Source organism: Tupaia chinensis, unplaced genomic scaffold (genome assembly GCF_000334495.1).
Source record: "Tupaia chinensis unplaced genomic scaffold, TupChi_1.0 Scaffold000316_1, whole genome shotgun sequence".
Taxonomy (NCBI): domain Eukaryota; kingdom Metazoa; phylum Chordata; class Mammalia; order Scandentia; family Tupaiidae; genus Tupaia; species Tupaia belangeri.
Genome location: NW_006159809.1, coordinates 5,503,354 through 5,527,914, shown reverse-complemented (window position 1 = coordinate 5,527,914; position 24,561 = coordinate 5,503,354). Strand labels below are relative to the sequence as shown.

The 24,561-nt window shown below is 37.5% G+C and overlaps 1 protein-coding gene and 1 pseudogene across 2 annotated transcripts in view; one reads left to right on the top strand and one right to left on the bottom strand.

Moving 5' to 3' along the window:
- EXOC6B (exocyst complex component 6B) overlaps positions 1-24,561 on the bottom strand; it is a 682,873-nt gene that overhangs the window by 479,587 nt on the left and 178,725 nt on the right. The gene's annotated exons all lie outside the window — the stretch shown is intronic.
- Positions 4,201-5,293, top strand: LOC102479162 (DNA-binding protein inhibitor ID-2 pseudogene; annotated as a pseudogene).

Sequence of the window (24,561 nt, the reverse complement as noted above, 5' to 3'; positions counted from 1 at the left end):
CTCTCTCTCTCTCTCTCTCTCTTCTCTCTCTCTCTCTCTCTCTCTCTCTCTCTCTCTCTCTCTTTCTCTCTATGGCTCTCTGTCTGTGTCTGGCAAGCACACATGTTCTCTGCAATTAAAAATAATAATAAAATTAAGAAAAAAAGATCAGTGGACCCCAAATCTGCTAAATCTTGGAATATATTTCAGTGTTTCAGAATTTACACAGTCCAAAATCTTTAATCTGATAGGGGGATGAGTGCAGGATAGTAAAGAATAATTAAATATCATCAAACTTCCAAGAAACGGTGGCTCAAAACATTGAAGACTGAGCCTTTCCTGCCCCTACCCAACTCTTTCCTCTACAACTTTAGACACCAAATACCTTCAAATCTTCTGTTCCCACATTCAATTCTGTTTAATACTTTCACATCTAAATATTCTATGCTGAACTTCCGTGGGCCTGGAAGTCAAAAAACTATCTTTAACAGTTTACTTTATTACTCCTAGAGAAGGAAAAAAATACAATTCATTAATAAATATCAGAAGTGGGCTTAAAGTAATTCCATCAATGAAGTTTAATTCTGCCCTCAAGTATATGTATTTCATAAAACAGTACTCAAGAGTACCTTAAGTGAAGACAGTAGGAAATACAAACACACTCAGAGGCAGAGTTAGTCTCTTAAACACATACAACTTAGAACCAAGATAAAATAAAAAGTCTCAATCCATGAGACTTACCTAATATTTTTAAGGCATACATGATCTAAGGCAAATCAACCACTGGAATTCCTAAATTGAAGGCTATATTAGTGACTATGGGGATTGTCAGATTCCAGTAGGACCTTCTAGAATAAAGGCGGTGGGGAGAGCAAAAACTTAAAAGGAAAACAAACTTGTTTTCCTCTTTCGGATTTTCCCTCTTTCCACAATTCTCACCAGAACCCTGACAGCCTGACATCAATGTATTGCACACCCTAAGGCACTAGGTCAAATGCAGGAATCTATCTATCACAGCTGCTAAAGTTTCATCTTCACTTGAAACTTTAGAAATGCAAATGTAATACACCAACAGCTGTTCGCACTTTCAATTTTTCCTTGTAAAGCTGGTCATGAAATGTGGCTTGTTGAACATTTGTACTTCAATTACAAATTTCTTTTGATGCCTACACATACTGTTGCCACACTGCTGCCACTAGCATATAATCTGATTTCAATGTCTAATAGTGTCTTTGGAAGAGGTCGTAACAGGAAGAAGATACGAATGCTTGTTTAGGAACTGGAGCAGACCAATCCCGAAAACACACTATAGTAGTCTGTATAGGAACGCAGATACATTAACATGTGCGTGCATATGGCAAATTGGTGTACAATAGAAATTCTCGATAACTGCACTTAGCTAAAATTTATGAGGATTAAATCATTGTTGGCTACTAGGATTTCATGACATGAAAAAAAAACCTCTCAAGATGCAGTTTTGCTCTTCTAAAAGTAAATATATTAACAGGATAACTCTTAAAATTATTCTGAGTTATCAACTTTGAAACTCTAATAAAAGTTCAGACTGGAGGGTTAATGATCCTCCTGAACTATAGTTCACGAGCCTACATTAAGAATTCACATGAATATACTTATATTTTAAAGGTCAACAAATGTGGTTTTCTTAGTTATAATCTGTCAAGACTATGGGTTTTTTGAAATATATTTTCAATGAGTAAAGAAGTTTGACAGAATGAACATTTTCTATTTTAAAATTGGTAATACTATGGGACTTCAGTCACAGCATAAAAAGTTGTACAATGAATTTGGAGAAGATGACAGAGAAAGTAAAGTATATACTAGTCATTGGAGAAAATATTCTGAGGAAGAATCAAGAGGAACCATAAAATCATTAAGTCTTTCAGCTGACAGAAATAGCAACAAAAGATTTCAAAAGAGAAACAGAATACAGTCCACACCTAGCTGGAGACAATGATTCTGGTAGCACTAGCAATGGTGACCAGCCATGGAAAGCATGTATAGTATGAAAATTCAGAGCACAGGCACTGCACAAGTGTGACCCTGGGTTGAATTCTGGACCAAAACAGTATTTTTTTTTTTGGAGAGGTTTTTGCTATAGGGGGTGTGCGCTCGCCAGAAAGACAGAGAGAGATAGAGAGACAGAAAGCGACAAATCACCCCCCAGGGGGGGATGGCCACACCACAATCCATTCTCCTCTTGGGATCTTGGGCACGCATGCACACGCGCCCAGCATGAGTTTTTTATGCCACCAGGTCCGGGACGCGAACCGCAGTCGACTACGTGGGAGTCCAGCGACATAGCCATTATGCTAACTGCTGGTCCCTTTTTTTTTTTTTTGAGGTTTTATAGGGGGTGTGCGCTCGCCAGAAAGACAGAGAGAGATAGAGAGACAGAAAGCGAGAAATCACCCCCCCCCGGGGGGGGATGTCCACGCAGCAATCCCTTCTCCTCCATTCTCCTCTCAGGATCTTAGGCACGCATGCACACGCGCCCGGCGTGAGTTTAAGCCACCGGGTCTGGGATTCAAACCACAGTCAACTATATGGGAGTCCAGCGACATTGCCATTACACTAACTGCTGGTCCCCCAAAACAGTATTTTTATTTTACAAAATTTGAGTTAGATTTGTAGATTCGATAAGAAAACCATGAATATTAATTTCTTGATTTTGATAATGTGATTATGTAAGCAATTTTTTTTTTAAGAAAGAAGATCATTACGTCTGTAAGTAACTCAAAACCATTTGGAAAAATAACATGCAAACAGAAATTACATGTAGGGAGAGAAGGACAAAGCTACAATATAAAAATCTGGATAAAGTGTACATATGAATCCGTTGTGTTACTAATCACAGAAATACCTAAGACTAGGTAATTTATAAAGAGTAAAGGTTTAGGGACCAGCAGTTAGTGTAATGGCTACGTCGCTGGACTCCCATGTAGTCGACCATGGTTCGAGTCCCGGACCCAGTGGCTTAAACTCACGCCGGGCATGTGTACATGCGTGCCCAAGATCCTGAGAGGAGAATGGAAGAGAAGGGATTGTGGCGTGGCCATCTCCCCTGGGGGTGATTTCTCGCTTTCTGTCTCTCTGTCTCTCTCTGTGTTTCTGGCAAGTGCATGCGCCCCATAGTGGAAACCTCTCCCAAAAAAAAGAATAAAGGTTCATTTGGGCCATGACTTTTGAGGTTCAAGATTAAGGGACCACACTGGGTGAGGGTCATTTTTGTTGGTAAGGGATCTGAGGCAGCATAAGGTATCTCATGACAAGACAGAGCAAGAGAGCAAGAGCGTGCATGTGTGTGTGTGTGTGTGTCTTCTTATAAACCTGTGAGTGTCTAACCATGAGGGCTCCACCCTGATGCTTAATTACTTCCAACCCAAAGGCCCCGTCTTTCTACATCATAATCAGATTATGTTTTTTACCTTCTTAATCCTGTTTCAGTAGGAACCAAATCTTAACAAATTAATTTGGGGGGGACATATCGAAACACAGCAGTGTTTATGAACTTGTTTGTGCTATTTCTGCTACTTTTCTGCAACTCTGATATTATTTCAAGAAAAGGTTCTTTAAAAAGTATAGGTTCTAGGGACCAGCAGTTAGCGTAATGGCTATGTCGCTGGACTTCCCTGTAGTCGACCGCGGTTCGAGTCCCAGGCCCGGTGGCTTAAGCTCACTCCAGGCGCTTCTGCATGCGTGCCCAAGATCCCAAGAGGAGAATGGAGGGGAAGGGATTGTGGCGTGACCATCCCCCCTGGGGGGTGATTTCTTGCTTTCTGTCTTTCTGTCTCTCTCTGTCTGGCGAGCACACGTGCCCTATAGCAAAAAAAAAAAAAAAACCAACAACCCTCTCCAAAAAAAAAATAGTAAGTATAGGTTCTAGAGCATAACTGCATAGGTTCAAATCCTGGAACTATCGCTTATTAGCTGTGTGACCATAGCCAAGTAAGTTTTATAACCTCTCTTAGCTTGTTTCCTCACTTGCACAATGGAAATGATAAAATGATTCTAGCTCATAGTTGTCATAAGGAATAAACAATAATCAGATAATTCATGTAATATTTAGATCAGTGCCTGACAAATAAAAAGTGGTCCAATCTCTGGCATTATTGTTGTTATTCTTTTCCAAATATAACCCTTATTTTCTCCCCCATCTTATCACATCATTCTCTGTCATTGATCAGGCCAGCTCTCTAGGAAATGGAGAAGGAGGAGGAGAATGACAAAATTAAGGAGGAGAATGAAGAGGAAGAAGAGGAAGAAGAAAGGCACAAGTCAGCAAACAGTAGAGAAAGTCATGATTCTTCATCTTTAGTTGCAGTTATTGAACCTCAGTGTGGGCTTCTCTGCCTCCACAATGTTTGACCTTTAGCCTATTCTCCAACTGTTGTCAGAGGAATCTCCAATCTCCAGACATGCTAGTCTTTAAACATACAACTCTGAGAAGTCATTGTCTTCCCTAAAATCTTCAATGCTAGTGTTAAGGATAAAATTCCCAACTTCTCTCATTTAATGCCCAAAGCCCATCATCATCTGTTTGCAGCATATCTCTCTATTCTCATCTCTCAACATATATCCACAAATAAATATTTACTCAAGCATCAATGAACTTATTTATCTAGCCAACTCATATTTACCCTCCAAACTTAGGCTGACGTAGGTGCCTCTATGAGCACACCAACTCCATGTGCACATCTCTAGTACGGAGTAGTCATTGATTAGTCTGCTATGCTTATTACATCTGTCTTAAAGACAAGAGTTTTGATTCTGAGCTGATCCTGGTGCCCAGCGCAGCTAGCTCAGCAGGTGTCAGCGGTGACAGCCTGAGCTCCAGGGAAGCTGGTGCCCTCCCTTCTGGTCTCTCTTTCCACCGCAGTCAGCATAAAAGCCTTCAGTCCTGTTATGAAAAGCAGCCTGTCGGACCACAGGCTGGGAATCTTCTGGAGCGAAACCACAGTGACGACCCTCTGAGCCTGCTGTACAACATGAACCACTACTATGCCAAGCTCAAGGAGCTGGTACCCAGCATCCCCCAGAACAAGAAGGTGAGCAAGATGTAAATCCTACAGCACATCAGTTCTACCTCTTGGACCTGCAGATCACCCTGGACTCTCATCTCACCATTGTCAGCCTGCACCATCAGAGACCCGGGCAGGACCAGGCATCCAGGCTGCTGCTGACCACCCTAAACATGGACATCTGCATCCTGTCCTTGTAGCCTTCTGAATTCTCTTCTGAGTTAGTGTCAGATGACAGCAAAGCCCTCTTGTGGCTTAATAAATGGTATTCGTGACTTTTTTTCTTTGCACAATAACAACAAATCCATAGGATCTTTTAAGGCGCGGAATGTACCTTTCAGCCATTTTGCAAGGAGGACACCACAAGATGAATGGACCTTTAAAAAATAAAGAAGCAAACGACAGCAAAAAAAGGAAAAAACTAAGAATGATCATCTTCCCAGGGTGTTCTCTGGTCTGGACTATGATATTCATTATTTATGAAAAAGACTTTAAAACTCTTTCTCCAGTTGAAAGGTTTTCTTTATATACTACTCCCACCATGAGCGAAAACATTAAAATCACAAGGAATCTGCCCAATCTAAGCAGATTGCCTTTTTTCAAATATGGAGCATGAATACCAGAAGGATCAAGTATTCAATTACTTAAATGAAGTTTTTTGGTCAGAAATTTCCTTTTTGATGTAAGCCTACTGAATGCTGTGTATATATTTATTTTAAAAATATATGTATTGAGTAAAACCTTATGAACTTAGAATTTTCTTGTATAGTGGCCGACATGTATATTTCTGCATGAAAGTGTAAAGATGTAACTTATTCATAGTAAACTCTTTATAAAAGCTTAGTTGTAAACGTAACCCTTTTATACAAAATAAATCAAGTGTGTTTAATGAGAAAAAAAAGAGACCAGAGTTTTATGGTTTTTAAGTTTCTGAATCCCAAACACAAAACCTTATAAATATATGCTTTCAGTTAGTGTTGCCTGAATGAATATCATGACAAGAAAGCAGTAAATGTGTACCAACTCTTATCCTACACAACCCATTTCTAAAATTCCAACGTGTGAAAACATAGTATAATCTACTGAGCAACAAAAGTATAATATATTGAGATGAAAGCATCTGCCAAATGCAGAGTAACATGCCAACTCAATATTTTTAAGCAAGTATATGAAATATTAGCCATACACATTTCAATCATAAAAAGAAAAACTAGTTCCTTGCCTTAAGAGTTCAGAAAATGTAGATGACCACACAGTTAATAAGAAAGAGGATTTCTCTGAACACAGATCATGGGTTTCCTAAGACACCAGTCACAACAACAGTGTGGTCCTAATTTGTTAGAAACAATGCAAATAACAAAATGTTTGTGTGTGTGTGTGTGTGTGTGTGTGTGTGTGTGTGTGTGCCAAGAGCATATACCATATAATGACAACTCTTTTAAGTCCCTTCACTCTTTACAGACAGAAAATAGGTCTAATTTCATAAAGTTATTTCTAACCAAAGTACCTGAAAAAAGAACTAATACAATCTGTCGAAGAAAGCTTTTAATCTTGCTAGTCACAATATTCAGTTAATTCCTAGAATCAAAGTGTTGACCAGAGTTCCCTTTCCCACCATGAGCTAGGCAAAACACATGGCCAAATAAAAAAGGTGCTAGAAAAAGGCTCTTGGGTCATATTAAACACAATGGAAATAACGTTTGAAAATAGTATCTTTTCCAGCTGGGTAAAGAAACACAATGGCTGCAGCCATCTGCTTTTTTTTTCCTAGGATTCCTTTTTCAAAAAACAGATAGACTGACTTGTTATTTATTCCATTCAAGAAACAAGATTCCAGGACTTAATAAGGATCACAATTTAAACCAGATACAAGTCAGACAGTAGTTGATATAAAAAAGTGTACAAACTCCTACACATACTTTGTTATTTTTCATTTTTATTCTATTCTCCAACTTCTTCTTTTTGCCATTTTAAGTTGCTATACCTTCTTAAGAAAATTCAGATGCTTTCTGAAAGGAAACATACTGTATACAAAAATTTGGAAAGGAGAGATAACGGACTGGCATAACTATCAAGGATGATCATAAGAGATAAGACAGCCCAGGAGAAAGGTCAAACTATTCATTCAATCAATAATTTTAAAATATGAATGTTGTCTGGTGACAAAGTTACAGAGTATTAATGCTTGAGCTGATCTGATTCTGACTTTACTTTTAAAACTAAAAAATAAAACTAACTAAAAAGAAAACCATACAGAGGAAATCTTAACTCCTCACATAAAGTAGAAAGGTTATGATACCATTTCATGGTTTTGTTTTATATGCTAGACCTTGAAATCCTATTGTGAGATTAACACTGGAAGAGACATACCCACCATACTTCCTCTTTCCTTAAATGTACGCTTACAAAGTTATCATGCCTAAAAAATAAAACTAACTAAAAAGAAAACCATACAGAGGAAATCTTAACTCCTCACATAAAGTAGAAAGGTTATGATACCATTTCATGGTTTTGTTTTATATGCTAGACCTTGAAATCCTATTGTGAGATTAACACTGGAAGAGACATACCCACCATACTTCCTCTTTCCTTAAATGTACGCTTACAAAGTTATCATGCAATTCTAAGGTCTATACTTACTCTATACCTTAAATGTACGCTTACAAAGTTATCATGCAATTCTAAGGCTCTTTGGAACAATATTTGAAAACCAGAGGAACATTTTTTTTATTCCCTACTATAATTAATTTACTATTCTTCTTAGAACACCAAACTACCAAAATTGAGCAATCTTGCTGCCCAGGTACAGCATCAAAGGACTGACCAGCAATAAAGTCATACTAACTCGGATTAAAGAGTTTTTACAGAAACCACTGCAAACTCCCTGCACGACCTATTAAGAAAAATATTCACTTGAAAGCTTTCAGCGTCTGATTCAGTTTCATCAGATTATAAGTTCCTAGAAGGCAGAACTACGTAGTGTTCCTTTTGGATTCTCTACCTTCCTTAACCCTGACCACCCAGAGTTTTATGTATAGCAGATGCTCAAAATATGACTGCTTTAAAAAAAAATTAGAAATAATTCAATGCCCAATAATAGATTAATTATATTACAGTAATTATGTAATGAACTTTTCAAAATTATTTGGTAGATTTGTATTAATGGACATTAAATATGTCTGAGGTATAAATGAAAGGCTGTAATCTGTATGTAGAGCTCCAATCCATTTTTGCAAAGATGTCCACAACTGTCCTTCCGTATCTGCACAGGACTGGTTCCAAGACAGACATCCTCACTCACCCTCCATAAATATCAAACCCATGGATGCTGAAGTCCCTTATATAAAATGGTGTAGTATTTGTATATAATCTATGCACATTTTCCCATATACTTTTTTTAAATTTTATTTGTTATTATTATTAATTTGACGAGAAAGAGAGAAAGTGAGAAAGCAAGCCACCAAGTACAGGATTTGAACCGTGGTCAGCCATGTGGGAGTCCAGCACTTCAACCACTGTGCCAACTGCCAGCCCCCTCCCATATACTTTAAATCCGCTCTAGATTACTTATAATACCTAATGTAACATAAATGCTATATGAATAGCGGTTATACTGTTTTGTTTAGAAAATAATGACAAGAAAAAATAGTCCATACAAGTACAGATACAACCATTTAATTATAGAGTACGCATCCCAACAAAATATTAAGAACATTATTGATCTGCAATTTGTTGAATCAGCAGATGCAGAATCCATGAATGCAGAAGGTCAGCCACATATTGACATACATTATAGATAAAAACACAATTTACATTTATCCATAGATAAAAATCTAAAACCTAGTTGCCAAGATATTAACAGCGGTTATCTGTGGGCATTAGGATTTTGAGTGATCCCTGTTAACTTGCCTCTATACAGTATATGAAATTTTAAAATAATGAATATTAATTCTTCCCATAGATACCAAAAAAATATAGATGTGTGTGGGGGAGGGTAACTAAATGTAACTTTCTTAGCCAATTACCATTCATTCTCCCAAATCCCTGAAGTGACTTCAACCCAGCTAAACCTCAGGTCCTTGCTCCTTTGTCATTTTATTATTCCACCTTTTCTTCCTGGCTTTTTTTCTTTTTCTTTTTCTTTTTTTTTTAATTGCCAGAGGGCACGTGTGCTTGCCAGTGAGAAAGAAACAGAAAGACAGAGAGAGGGAGAGTGAGAAAGCACAACCCCCAATGGCACGTGGTCACACCACAATCCCTTCTCCATTCCTCCACTCTGCCAGGATTTCGGGATGCACACACACATGCCAAGCCGGTGTTTCAAGCCACAGGGGACAGGATTAGAACCATGCAAACAGCCAGTCAGTCATGTGGAATTTGGTTGCCTTAACCTCTAGACCATAGGGCTGGCCCTCCTGTCTTTTTTGTTTTCTATTTATTTATGGTTTTTTTTTTTTCATTTTTTAAAAATGTTTTGTTTTTAAAAAAATTTGTTCTTTATTCCTGATAGAGACATGGGCATATGCAAAAGAAATCAAATGAGTGAGAGAGCACCCTCTACAGTGTCTGGTCACATCATGATCCCCTTCTTCGAGACCTCCAGTCAGTCAGATCTTGGGCACTCATACACATGCCCGTAGTGTTTCAGACACACACACTAAGCTGGAAATCTGCACTGTGGTTGCCATACGAAATCCATCTTATTTTGAGCAGCACGATATTCCTGCACCACAGAGGCAGCCCTGTCCTGATTTGTGTTTTCTTTACTCATTGCTTCAGCCATGTCCCAGAGTAGGGCAAACATCATTATCCAGGCTACTGCACATGTGCCCTCTAGGAATTTAAAAAAAAAAAAAAAAAAAAAAAACTCTAATTATCAGAGAAATGCCAATCAAAACTACAATAAGATACCATGTCATACTCATTAAGATGACTACTAAAAAAAAAAAAAAAATCAGAAAATAGGGACCAGCAGATGCTGTAATGGTTATGACACTGGACTCTCGTCATTGGACTCTCACAGAGTCGACCATGGTTCAAGGCCCAGACACAGTGGCTTAAAACTCACACTGGGTGCATGTATGTGTGCCCAAAATCCCAAGAAGAGAATGGAGAAGAAGGAACAGTGGCATGGACATCCCCCCTGGGGGATGATTTCTCAATTTCTGTCTCTCTGGTGAGCATACACACCCTATCACAAAAACCTCTCTAAAAAATGAAAATAAAAAGTAGGAGAATGAATTAAACAAACTCTTAAATTCATATAAGGGAATACTACTCATTAATGAAAAATAATAACCTATTGAAACATATAACATAAATGTATCTCAAAATTACTATCCTGAATGAAAGAAGCCTTATAAAAAGAGTACAGGGCCAGCCCATAGCAGTGGTTAAGGAGGTTAGGTCCCACATGTCCAACTTTGTAGTTTGAGTTCCAGACCTGCTGACTTGAAAAACACACCGGGTGTACACCTGTAAATGCTGAAAATCCCAAAAGGAAGGGAAAATGGAGAAGAGATAGCAGTGTAATCATTCCACCATAAGGCAGAGCTTTCTCATTTCCCTCTCTCCCTCTCACTGTGTCTCTCTGTGGGGAGCACACAGGTCCTCTCCCAAGTTAAAAAAAAGAGTACATACTGTATGATTCTATTTATATAAAGTTTTACAATAGGCAAAAAAAAAAAAAAAAAAAAAACTACAGGAAAAAGAAAAAAGTCCGAATAACTGTTGCTTCTAAGAAAGGCAGGGGAGAAGAGCAAATGGAGAGGGACAGGAGAACTTTTCGAAGCACTGTAATGTTGCTTTGTTTCTTTAGTTTTAGTTTTTGCTATAGGGTATATGCACTTGCGAGAGAAAGATGGAGGAGGTCAAGGGAGGAAAAATCACACCCCAGGGGGATAACCATTCCACAACTCGGGCTCCTCCATTCTCCTGTTGGGATTTGGGGCAATCCTGGATACACATATGCTTGGTGTGATTTTCAAGCTGTTAAGTAGGTCTGAGCTTCAACCTGTGAAGTCAGCTCATATTGGACCCAGCCACCTTAACCTCCACTCCACCTGCTATGTTATTAAGAGAGGGTTAGGGGGAGCCAGAAAGTGATGTGATGGTTAAGGTGCTGGACTCCCATATGGTCGACTGCGGTTCGAGTCCCAGACTTGGTGGCTTTCTCTCTCTCTCTCTCTCTCTCTCTCTCTCTCTCTTTCTCTCATCAAATGGAAGAATAATAATAAATAAAATTAAATAAAAAATTATTTTAAAAAATAGAGAATTAGGTTAAACACGTATATACAGTTGCCAAAAACTCACTTAAGATTTGTGCATACTGTGATATTTAAAATTTACCTCATAAGAAAAAAAAATCAAATATTAATCTCTAATGTTAAGCATGCTGAAGTGTTTAGCAGTGAACCGTACTAATGTCTCAAACTTACTTTCAAATGCATAGAAAAAAATGTGATAGATTGAGGGACAGAGGCATAAAATAAAGCAAGTACTGTAAGATGTTAATTACAGAATCTAGGTGGTAGGTAAATGGGGTGTTGAGTGCATAATTCTTCCAACTTCTATATGTTCAAAATTTTTCAAAATAAATGGTTATGAATAAAATAAAAAACTTTGATCTGACTCAAATGAGTTTTTGCTCAGTCTTTAAAGATAAACAGTCTTTGTTTGTAGCAAACAAAGTCATTCTCTCTACGTGGACCACTAGGCAGGCACACTCTCTGTGCTACTTAGCAGGAGTCAGAAGTAGTAAATTAGCAAGCTTGCCCAAAGGGAAGACTGGTCTCAAACAGGAAACTCACTGGTGCAAAGCAATCAAAGAGCAACCACACTAGTAAGGACTGTAAAAGCACCTTTGGTAACTGTTTTCTTGGGCCAAAAAACCAACAGCACTTTCAACCAGTACTAAATCCCCTTTAGGAAAATCTGCCACCACCACCACCCAAATATTCAACTAACATTCTTAGGCAGTTTTTCTACTCTAAGTACAACCAGAAGTACCTCTAACAAAAACACACACAGCTTTGAATTGTAGCATGGGACAGATTTATGGAATATGGAAGACATTAAAGTATTCGCTTTCTCTCTGAAAATAAAGACTGCAGACTCATAAACAATGCCTGAAAGGCATTTCAGCAGCTTAATCCACGCAGGACATGTTTTGCTTTTTGAGACAATCAGGAACTGTTGGGTTCAGGAAGCCATAAACAAGAATTTGGCTTAAGAAGGAGAACAGAATAAATGTTTTTTATGGAAATCACTTAACATTTTTTGCAGGGGTTTATTTATATGTGACAAGGCCTACAAGACACAACTTGTACATAAGCAGCAGCTCTTATGATACATCTAGTATTGATGGACTTCTCACGACAGTGGCACCAAGCAGGACCAGTCTGTCAGCATTTCCATCAACAACTACATTTGCTAGGCTTAATAATTCCCCTTTTCCAATTTTCTCCAGACAGAGAAAACCACTTAGCTAGTTCTCAGCATTCAAGCTCAGCCAAGAGTTTTTCTTTCAAGTTCCATCTTACATGAAGTCTGGAGTTTGAGAAAGTGGATTTCCTTAGGGAGGTTCAGTCTTTTAAGTCAAAGGGGTAAAGAAATCATGATAGAAAAACCACCCACAGAATTTTGTAACTTAAACATGTCATATACAAAACTTAACTGAGTTAAGAAGGTTTTAAATAGAATGAAACAGACAGTACTGTGGGGTAGAAGGAGAAAGACGCTCTCTTAGAAACAAATTATTTTCAATAGATAGCTTAGAATATACAATTATATACATGTATCAAAAGTAAAGGACTAATATTCTGTTTGAAAATTATTTACTCTATCAGTGAAATTAAACAAACTTCCTAAATTATTCATACTCAAAGACTTGAACTTCTCACATAAGCAATAATAAGTATCGTTCCTATAATCTTATTTCTTCTGTCTACAAAAGAGAAGACCCTGTAAAATACATATATAGCACTAAACACTCCAACCAATGACATTCAGCACAAAATGTCCTATACAAATAGAGAATATATATCTCATACATAAAATAATAAAATTTTATTTTTTTTTCTCAATTGCCACTGTATTTTCCTTACTTAATAGCATTTTAAGGATAGACTGGAACAAAACAATTGCTTGAAATGGTTTTTTTCAGATGCTCAGAAATATATAAGTTGTTAACTATTGGGGCAATATATGTAACCTATCATTCTGTCCAACACTGTTGGCTGTACAGCCTTATTTTATTATGTTTTCTTTGATGCACACAAACTTTTATGACTTCAAGCTAAACATGGCAGATCAAACATGAATACTGAGCTCAAAATATGCTAGGTACCTGTGCATGCATGCCCAAAATCCCCACAGAATGAACAAATGGAAAAGAAAGAATTGGGGGGGGTGCTTTTTCCCCATCCCTTTCTCGGTCCCTCTGTCTCTCTCTGGTAAGCACATGTGCCTTCTGGCTAAATAATGTCCTATAGGTGTGGGGAGGGAGACAGTAAAAACTCCCATAGGAATTGGATTTAAGTGGATGTATCAGCAGCCTTTGTCTTGAATCTACTGGAAACCCACATTTGTTGCTGAGTACGAAGAGAAATAGGGTCTAGACTTTTTATTGCTATTTACTATTGTCTTATTTTTAGTTCCCCTAGAGCCTGAGATAAGAATTTGAGTACAGAGAAATTATTTAGAAGAGGATCCCAGAAAAGACAGAGGAAGTGAGACAGAGAAAATGACATGTTATCAGGCAAATTAATCCCATACTACAACTACAACGTAATTACATAAGGAACTCAGAAATGGCTCTATACCATCTTTCTCATAGGCAAAGTAGCTGAGATATTTACATACCAACCTCCACAAATTATTGATTGAAGGCTACAGAGGCAGGGGCAGAAGAGGTGGCATCAATTCCCCATTTCTAACTTCTAGAGAAAGTCTTTAGGCAAAGAGATACAGATGCTGGCAGTTGGAGGTTGAGTCCGCAGGCACTGAGAGATTAAGAGTTAAAAGGATGGAATAGCACCAGCTACATCCATTGTGATAAATTATCTAATTTGTGTTACTATTTTCAATGTAAAAAATTATCTCTTCTAGGTTCACATATGAATCCTTCTCTTTCCTGTCTTTTTTGTTCGTTTATTCTTCAGAGGGCACATGTGAGTAAGCACCCCACATGGGGAATGTCATGGTGCAACCCCTTCTCTTCCATCTCTCTGTCCTGTGAGGACTTTGGGCATGCACATACACACATGTCCAGAATTATTTTTCAAGCCACTTGGCCTGGGACTTGAACCCTATGATCAGCCATGTGGGATCCAGCAGCCTGAACCACCACACAAGAGGCTGGCCCCTCTTCACTGTCTTTAAGAAAGCTAATATCTAGCAGTATATGTCAGGGGTCGTAACATTATCAAGCACTTTTACAAAATTATCTAGCTACAAATGTACCTCATATTAGTTAATGGCACTAACCTTATCACCATGTATTGCAGATAAACATTAACCAAGTCCTTTCTTTTAAACTTTTATTTGAATTTATTTTATGCTGAGTTTACTCCCATGCTGTAAATTTCTGTTTCTCAGTTTCTTCTGGGATATCATTTTCTCCTGTGCAATCTCCTCTCTTGGCTTAAAAAGAATTTGTTCCTTTTCAGTAAGAAATATCTCAGCGTGGCAAAGGAAGCTCAATGTACCTTGGGTGCTTTATTCACCTGAATGTGCTCAAGACCAGATAAACTACATATAAACCCTTAAATTCAGGATTACTCTCTGCATTTTTAGCACATGCTATAAAAATTCAGCAGTCTTTGGGCTACAACCCTGTATCTAGCTCCACTGTCTGCCCTGACCACACACTTACAACGCTAACATTTTAAAAATGGAATTGTAATTCACTATAATTATTGTGTCTTTGGCTGTGCAAAAGCTTTTTAATCTGATGTAACCCGACTGCTATTTTTGGTATTATTGCCTATGCTTTGGAGGTCTTATTTAAGAAGTCTTTTCCTAATCCAATGTTTCCAAGAGTTTCCTCTGTGTTTTTCACCAATAGTTTTATAGTTTGAGGTCTTAAGTTTAGGCTGTTGATCCATTTTGAGTTGATTTTTGTTAATCATGAGAAATAGGGGTGTCCAGGTTCATCTTTCTACAGGTGCAATGGGAGAATATATTTGTAAACTATTCCTCAGATAGGGGACTGATAACCAGAATATACAGAAAACTCAAACAGTTTATCTGCCCCCTCCAAAAAAAAAAAAATCAAACCAATTAAAAAATAGGCAAATGAACATTACAACTCTCTAAGGAAGACATATGAATGGTCAAAAAGCATATGAAAAAATGTTCAACGTCACTTTTCATAAGATAGATGCAAGTCAAAACCACAGGGAGATACCACCTAACTGTAGTCAGAATGGCAAAGATTAAAAAAATAAAGAATGGCTACGTTGCTGGACTCCCACATAATCAACCACGGTTTGAGTTCTGGACTCAGTGGCTTAAAACTCATGCCAGGCATGCATGCATGCATGCCCAAAATCCCAAGAGGAGAATGGAGGAGAAGGGATTGCAGCATGGCCATCCCCCCCTGGGGGGGAGGGTGATTTCTCACTTTCTTTATCTCTGCCTCTGTCTCTCCAGCGAGTGCACATGCCCTATAGCAAAAACCTCTCATTAAAAAAATAAAATAAAATAAAAAATGATAAGTGTTGGCAAAGCTGCGGAGAAAAGGAACTCTCCCAACTGTTGGTGGGAATGTAAATTAGTCCAGCCACTGTGGAGAACAATATGGAGGTTCCTCAAAGGCCTACAAATAGAACTACCATATGATCCAGCAATTTCACTCCTGGGTATCTACCCAAAAAATAGGAATACACTCAGTCGGAAAAACATTTGCACATCCATGTTTATTATGGCATTATTCACAACTGCTAAGCTTGAAACCAAGTCAAATGTCCAAGAACAGATCAATGGATTAAAAAAGTGTGGCACATATACACTACGGAACACTACCTAGACACTAAAAAAAAAAAGGAGACCCTGATATTTGATAGAAAGTGGATAAATGTGGAAGATTTATTGCTAAGTGAAGCAAGCCAGACTATTCAAGAGAGGTACTGTATATCCCCACTCAAAATATGCCAAATGTCGACACTCTGTGGCAGAAACGGAAAGATTGGAAGGTGTAAAAGCATGGAAAGTAACTGTGGATGCTAGAAATAGTGCAGGAAGAGGGTGAGAAATGGAGGAGAGTGAGAAGGAGGGAATCAATGGGAAAAAGAAAGAAGCAGAACATTTTAGGGACGTAAAAATGGAAAATTATCTGTTGATGATAACATGCATGGTAATATCTTGGACTGAACCAATAAACAGTGTATTCGTGATGGGAAAGTTCATTTGATATGCTATAATGATACACAGTGATTGAAGGAAGGCAAATAAATAAATAAGAATGAAATGACACACGTTCCTTCCACAGAGATGTTTTTCAGATACTTGGTGACTTTTCAGAAAAGTGTGCCCCTGATGCTTCAACAGTTTCACAAAGGTTCTTAATATAAATATTCAAATTTTCATCTCTTGATTTGCATGCTTTTGTGAGGTTTTCTGGGTTAGGTGAATAGTAAACCATTTTTATAAATCATCTAAGGCTGCTTACAAGAAGAGGTAGTCATCCCTATTTTATCAATGAAAAAATGAGTCCAAACAATAAAGTGACACATAAGGTCCAAAGGGAAATGGAGGTAAAATTAAAATCTGACCTCATAACTCCCATTTTAAATGTTCAAAATATGCCTTCAAAACATTAATTATGCCATTTCCAGCTCTAAAAATTTTAACCCAGGGCAAATGGGCAGAAAGGTGTTCCCTTGTTTCATGATTAGGTTACTAAAACTAAAAATGTTACATGGCTGAAACATTAAATCTCTGAAAGGTAAATGCAACCTGAATATCCCCTAGGCCCATCAACCTAAGCATCCTAGTAGGTGACCCTAAAAATGTTATGTATCTAAACTCACTGACTCAAACTTCCTTTATCAAAGTGTCTAACTCTGTCCCCACTTGAATTCTCTCCCAGTGAAAGCCCACTTCATGTCTCTATAGAAGTTCCTTTCTTCGGTACAGAAATGCCTTCATTTTTCATACCTCATTTGTTTCAAGAAGGGTATATACCACAGTAGAAGGACAAAGATTCCTAACAATAAAATCTTCCAGTTTTATATCCTAAGGTATACAATTGCTTGGCTGTGGAGTGAGGTTAGGTGAGAATACTAGGTTGGAATGGCTGAATCAATGATCCTTTATTTTTTAATTTTTAAAAATTATTATCATAATAATGATCCTTTCTTATATTGGGCCCTGTGACAAAGTCCAGCTCACTGTGCAAGAATCCTTAGTCACATGCTTATTTCTCTTGTGGACTCTACTGTTTCTTTTTGTAATCCGATCACCTTATGCCAGTTTAGGCATGTACAATTGTGGACAGTGTTTGCCTTCTTCCCCATGTGTCCATACGGCACTAGACGAACAGAGAACATAGCCAAGGACATGCTTAAGCATCCGTAAGTTTGCTGGGACAGTCAAGGAGACTGCCCAAAGCATACATAAAACATCCAGTGGAGTATTGCTAGTTTTTCATCCTAGCTCTGACTCAGCCAAGACAACAATTATTCAAGTCTGAATTCTTCAAAACAAAAGGACAGAGGTGGTATTTAAAAGCTCAGGAATTAAACTTCCAGCTCAGATCAGTTATCGTCAAGATTCGGTAGCTTGCCTGCCCAAAGAAGTTGATTTTTTTCAGAGCATTAATTCTTCTAGCCTGTAAGGCAGGAAGGAAAGAACATTGATGTACTGCACAAAAACAAAAACAATAGCTACAAAGCCTCAAATCAGAGGTCTTATATCATCAATAATCTTTTCATTATGTGAACACCATGATCAGTACACAATGACTAAGGGATAGCAATATTATAATTAACAAATATATTTCCCCAGAGATCATGATAATGACCGATGGCCTTCTTTCCTCATAGTCCCAAAACTTTATGCATATTCCTATTGTTTCATTTCATTTCGTGGGAGAACAAATACAGACAAGAAGTATCTTATGCTGTGTGTCTAAAAGTAACCAGAAGGGAATATTTTGAATTTTCCACACACAGGTAATGACAAATGGATGAGAGGATGGGCATACAGACCATCCTGAATCAATCATCACACATGGTATTCTTGGACTGTAAAATCACACCTATATTCACATGTGTGTACAATTATAATATCTTAATAAAAACACATTTTACTTAATTAAGCAGAATGCCTTATTTCTAAGTTAAACTAGGCTACTCATTCCTTTATTCTCAAGTTCCCTCAATATTTCCATCAATTGATCATATGTCAATTCACTTATCCTGAAAAGGTTTTCCAGGAATTCTTTTTCTTTATAAGACTGTATTCAAATTTGCAGATATTGCTAAGGTTATCCTTCTTATATAAAATAAATTAGTATGGTGAAAGTATTAAATAAGGAAAATGCAGGAACCAGTAGATGGCATGATGGTTACATCACTGGACTCCCACAAAGTCAACCACGGTTCGAGTCCCAGACTCAGCAGCTTGAAACTCATGCCAAGTGCACATGCATGCATGCCCAAAATCCCAAGAAAAGGGACTGAGACGCGGCCAGCCCCTCTGGGGGTTGATTTCTTGCTTTCTGTCTCTCTGTCTCTCTGGCGAGAACATGTGCCCTGTAGAAATATTTCTCTCACTAAATAAATAAATAAATAAATAAATAAATAAATAAAATCTGGAAGGTAATGTGTGATCACCGACAAGTTCCAAATTCCTTTTTCATTATTACTGCTTCTCTTTCACAGCTTCACTACATAAAGAAATGTGTACAAAAATCTTCCCTTTGTCTTAGTATTCTTTATAAATTAAAATTGTTTCATATAAGATGAAGCTCTCATTTAGAAACCAGTTGAAGCCTCCATTTGAAACTCTAAAACATCCTCAGAAAGATGTGGCACTTACTATGATTTAGTGGCTAACTACATTCCATTTACATTTTTCTTTCTGTGCAAAATATTCTACCAAAGGCCAGGAGAGAAAAGTAAGTGGAATCTTAGGTTTCAAACTTCTTTTACAAGAAGTCAACAATAATATCCTCAGGGCAAATCCTACTTGACCCAACCAAGACTTTAGAAGAGAGAAAAACAGATTATCAATTCTTCGCATCCCAAACTACCCTTAAAAAAAAGTCTAAGTCAAAAAGACACTTTAGAAATAAATATCTCTGTGACTATAACACTGAGCTGCAATACCAGAAGAAAATGAAGTCAAAATTGCATGAAATTCAATAAAAGCTCAAAAATGGTAGGCAAACAGCCAGCATTTTTTTCTTTCAATTCCTTACATATTTCCTGCCCCGATTTCAAAAAATAAAGACAGGATATGCTAGTTACCCTGATTTGATCATTATACACTTATAAACATGTTCTGAAATATCACACTGTACCCCAAACATGTACCATTATTGAGTTGTCGGAAAAGTCATGACGTATTTTTCTGTTTTTCTATGCAAAAATGCATTATGACATTTCTGACAACCCAGTATTATGTGTCAATTATAAATAAAATAAAATAAAATTTTATTTTAAAAATGAGAAGAACAAACAGGAGGAAGAAAAAGAGGAGAGGAGAAGCAGCAACTTGAATTAACAAGGAAATGAGATAAATCACAGAAAACAAGCAAAACAGATTCTGATGGTTTCACCTGGAAAATTGAACTATATCCACATATACAAGGCTTGCAACTTTTTAAAAAGAGTTTATAAAAGCAAGTTATGAACAATAAAATGTATTTATTTTCCTAATCCAGGATCAATTGTTTAAGTTATACCTCCACACTTCAAGTACAACCTAAAGGATAACAGAAGTCTATAGGGAGTGCCCAAAGCCATCTTTAGAGCTGTTATGAAAAACCACAGGATGATACACAATCAACCAATTCTTCACTCTCTAGAGCAGACAATGAATGTGATAAAATACATTAATCCTTGGTGGGATTATTTAAATATACAAATCACTATGGTTATGATTGCTTCGTATTGATATTTGGTGCGCACTCTACATTTTGAAATCCCTAATCTTTTTTTTTTTTTTTTTTTTTTATTCCATGAGAATCAGAGACAAGCATTCTCAACAGGGTCTCATGCCACGATCCCGGGAGTTTCCCACTCTTCCTAGACAGTCCAGTCCATTACAGAAATGCACATTCAGCTTGTATACGTCAATAGGGGACCAAACCTGTGATCTTCCATCATTATCTAGCATCATTTGCTCAGAGCATTATCACTGCGACACCTGTCCAGCTCCGTAATCCCCAGGCTTATATCTGTTCCCTTTGGTTCACCCATGAAGTAGAAGCCTGGCTTACCTCTCTATTCACTCTCCTCTTCCCACCCTATTTCTTTTTTTCCCCCTCTTGGTGCCATTCATCCTGCTTACTCCTCTATATTCCTTACTCTTTCTTGTTTTCCTTTTAAAATTTTTTAATTCTTTCAAAGAATTGATGGTCTCTCTATCCTAACTTTGTTGTATAAACAAGGCAAGATTTCTTAGGAGATGTGTCATGAGATACTAATGTTGCATATGTTGCTTTTGAGAAAGTGATCTATGCGGATGATATAAATGCATATTACTTTCTAGTAGGGCATCCTGAGACCTTGAACCTAAAAGTTCTGGATACAAATGTACCTGCTTTGTAAAAAGCTATCTTCCTTTCAGAATGAACTTTGCAGATCTCACATCAGTGACCCACAAATCTAGCTTCAAAAAGTAGATCATTCTTCCACCTCCGAGTACTCCATTCAAGTTGATAGTTGATTTTTTAAAGCAATGTTCTGTGGGAATGGGGAACTGAAAGATATGGCAATGCAAACTTTTATTTCCATATGTGTTTTTCTGCTTTTACTGTTGTTGTTGTAGTTTAAAAGAGAAAGAATATGAAAAGACTTTGTTTCCAGTCAAAATGTGATAGGAACAAAGGAGTTGCTAAAGAATCCTGGATACTCCACATACAATGTATATATACAAGGCCAGAGTCACCTTTGCTTTTGCAGGATGCATATTGCTGAGATAGATAGATTTCAGCCCTTCTGTTTGTAGCAAGACATTTCTCTGTATGTCATTTGGCAGATGCAACTGTGGGGCTCTGCCAAATCACCCTGGAGCCCTCCATTTTAATCAGTATCACATAAAGTTTAACACATGCTTTGAAATATGCACCAGATCCAGAGATTTGCCTGGGGGTGGGAGTGGAGATGCTTGCTGCAAAAACACATACCATCCCAGCCACTACTCCACAAGCAATTATCTTTCACCTTTGGCTGAACTAGAAGAACTGTCAACACCAGCACACTGCCAACCAGGGGAGAGGTTATGGGGTCAAAGCAGAAAAAATAGCTGGATACTTTGGGGTTTAGTTAGCTGTTAATCCTGCTGGCTGCATGGAAGAAGCATTTCTTTTAGTCACCAGGACAGAGAAAAGCATAGCTATAAGAGAAGAAGCTGTGAGTACACTAGAATTTTAGTCAAACAGTTCAAGTAGTAAACTCCTTTGTAAAAGCTAAAAAACCCCTGCAGTACAAAAGAACAACCGTGTATGAAAAGCTAAAGAATTCAGATCAGCAAATTCATATACATCAGAAAAATGCCAACTGTGAACTGAGTTGTGGATAAAAGTATTAAAGCACACTTCATACACTGAGAATAAACATGTATTTTTCTTTCCCATCATAAATACAAGTTAAAAATACATGAAAATATTCTTTTTTAAAATTAATTAATTTATTTTTTTGTGAGACAGAGTGAGGGAGAAGGAGAAAAACAAGTACCCTCAACAGGGTCTTACACCAAGATCCTCCCCATAGCCTTCCCAGCCAGCCAGGATCAGAAGTAGGAATAAACACCTTGGGTATAGAAGTCAACCAAAAACTGAACTCCAGTCTTCCACATGACTTCCAGCATTGCGAAAGCATTGTACTACCACTGCACCACTGCAGCTGGGTCAAAAAGACATGAAAATATTCTTAAAATTTTCCTTTAAACATGGAAACCAAAGGAAAGTTGTCCCTGATAATTTTAAAAGAAAGAAAAATGACTAAAGCAGAGATAAAAGGCCAGACTCTTCTCGGCTCCCTCATGTAAACTCCAAATACACACACACCTACACACTACAGGTACAATTAATTTCTTACAACCAGAACAATAAGCACAGTTTATCTTGTGTACCATTTGTGACCTGTTTGTGAAGGCTACCCTAGATCACAACATGGAAGAGGACAGTGGGAAGAGTGCCATACTGAATCACATCACTCAGCTGACACTAATGGGCTTAGCAGTATCACAGATGCGTGGCACTTAACTATTCCACAACGGTTAGACTGATGCTCTCTAAAGTGGGGTGTATCCACTTCTCAGGTGCACTGGTGCTTATATTTATTATCATCTTAAGAAACTCAGTCTTACTAACATTTGATCTAATAAATGACACTGATACCATTATTCTTCATATGTCAGAGTCATGTACCTCATGTGAGATTCAGGATAAATCAAGGAAAAATGATACAGAATGGTAGATAGTGTATTACTATCAACCAATTTATCGATTCTCTTCCAGTTTATTTTGATGCACTGAAGAGTATATGTACTCAGTTAAATTAAGTGAGATTAGGTTATCTAATTTTAGTTTAACTTGTACAAAATAGATACAGGCCTTTAAAATATTCCTGTGGTTTGAAACAATACTAATCATGCTAGCACATGCAAATGACAAGAAACCAGCTAGGTTAATACTTGCCTTCATCCTGGTGAGTAAGACCATTATAATGATTCCTAATGGCAAGCTTCCCTGTGCCCATGCCTCTTTGAAATATGACACTATGCTACTACCATGAGGTAGACACTATTTTCCTATCCTCCTGAATTTGGACTATGTGACTTACTTTGGCTAGGAGAATGTGGTAGACATTGTCAAGTTCTGGATTCTAGGTCTAAAGAGGCCTAGTAGTTTGAGTTCTCTTACTCTCCAAACCATGAAGCCACCCTTATTACAGCACAATTTATTACAGCTTAACTGAGGTATGAGAGGTCATGTGGAAAATGGAGACTGCCTATCCAACAGCTGGCATCAACTGCTAGCCAGCCACATGAGTCATTCCAGGTACGGCCAGCAGACAAATTGGCTGTACCCTCTCTGAAATGCTTTTCTATGGAATCATATGTATATGAAACAAGAAATGGAAAATTATTTGTTGATGACAACATGTATGACTAAGCCACTATGCAGTGTATTCTAGGTGGGAAATCACATTTTGTATGCTGTGATGATGCTCAGTGAAAGAATGTAAAATAAATTAATTAAAAAATAATAATAATAAATCGGTATTGTTTTAGGTCATTACCTTTTCAGGTAGTTTGTTACATAGCAGTGGATAAATGATACATTTGGTAAGAGCCTCTAGTTAAACATTTCATGTGGTAAATATATGAACAGATTTGACAAAATATAACAGCCACAATTTGAGATTATCAAGAAAACTATCTGCAAAAGGGATTTAAGTGCATTTTAACAATGGCCCTCTCCCCTAAATGTGTATCCTGCTCTAAGTTACTAGCTAATGAGAATAGTACATATGTATATGATTATATACACATACAATAAACAATGTATACATATGTGAGGTATATATTTACACAAAAATGTTTTACTGAAGGCAGTCCATAAGCAAAAGGCTTATAACCACTGAGCTAATGAATGTAGTACACATATATAATTTATGAATACAAATACACAGTTGAGCATAAGTGCTTCTTTTTGGGGGGGGTGGGAGGAGATTTCTGCTATAGGATGTGTGCACTCACTGGAGAGACAGAGAGAAACAGAAAGACAGAAAGCAAAAAATCACCCCCTGGGGGGATGGCCACACCACAAATCCTTCTCCTCCATTCTCCTCTTGGGATCTTAGGCATGAATGCACACATACCTAGCATGAATTTGAAGCTGCTGGGTCAAGGACTTAAACCACAGTTGACTATGTGGGAGTCCAGTAACGTAACCATTACACCATCTGCTTGTCCCAAATAAAATTTCTCAAAAATTTTTTTAGAGATTTCTATTGTTGTCATATGTAAGATTATGTAGTAACATTGGGAGAAAAAAAATCTCATCTGGCTATTTATTTAGTCTACCTCTATTTCCAGGCATTACAAGTCCTTAACTATCCCTAACAGTTAAGAGTCTTTATAGTTCTAATATTCTGCTTTAATAAAGCAATGGTTTTGCATTTTCCAATATTGTATATACTCCTCCATTATCTTGTGCTATTTCGTTAATTTACGTTTTAAGAGAGATTTTTTGGATTTTTTTCTATAGGGATTTTAGGCATGCATGTCCACATGCCCGTGGTGACTTTGAAGCTGCTAGGTCCAGGTCTGAAACCATGGTCCACTATGTGGGAGTCCAGCGACA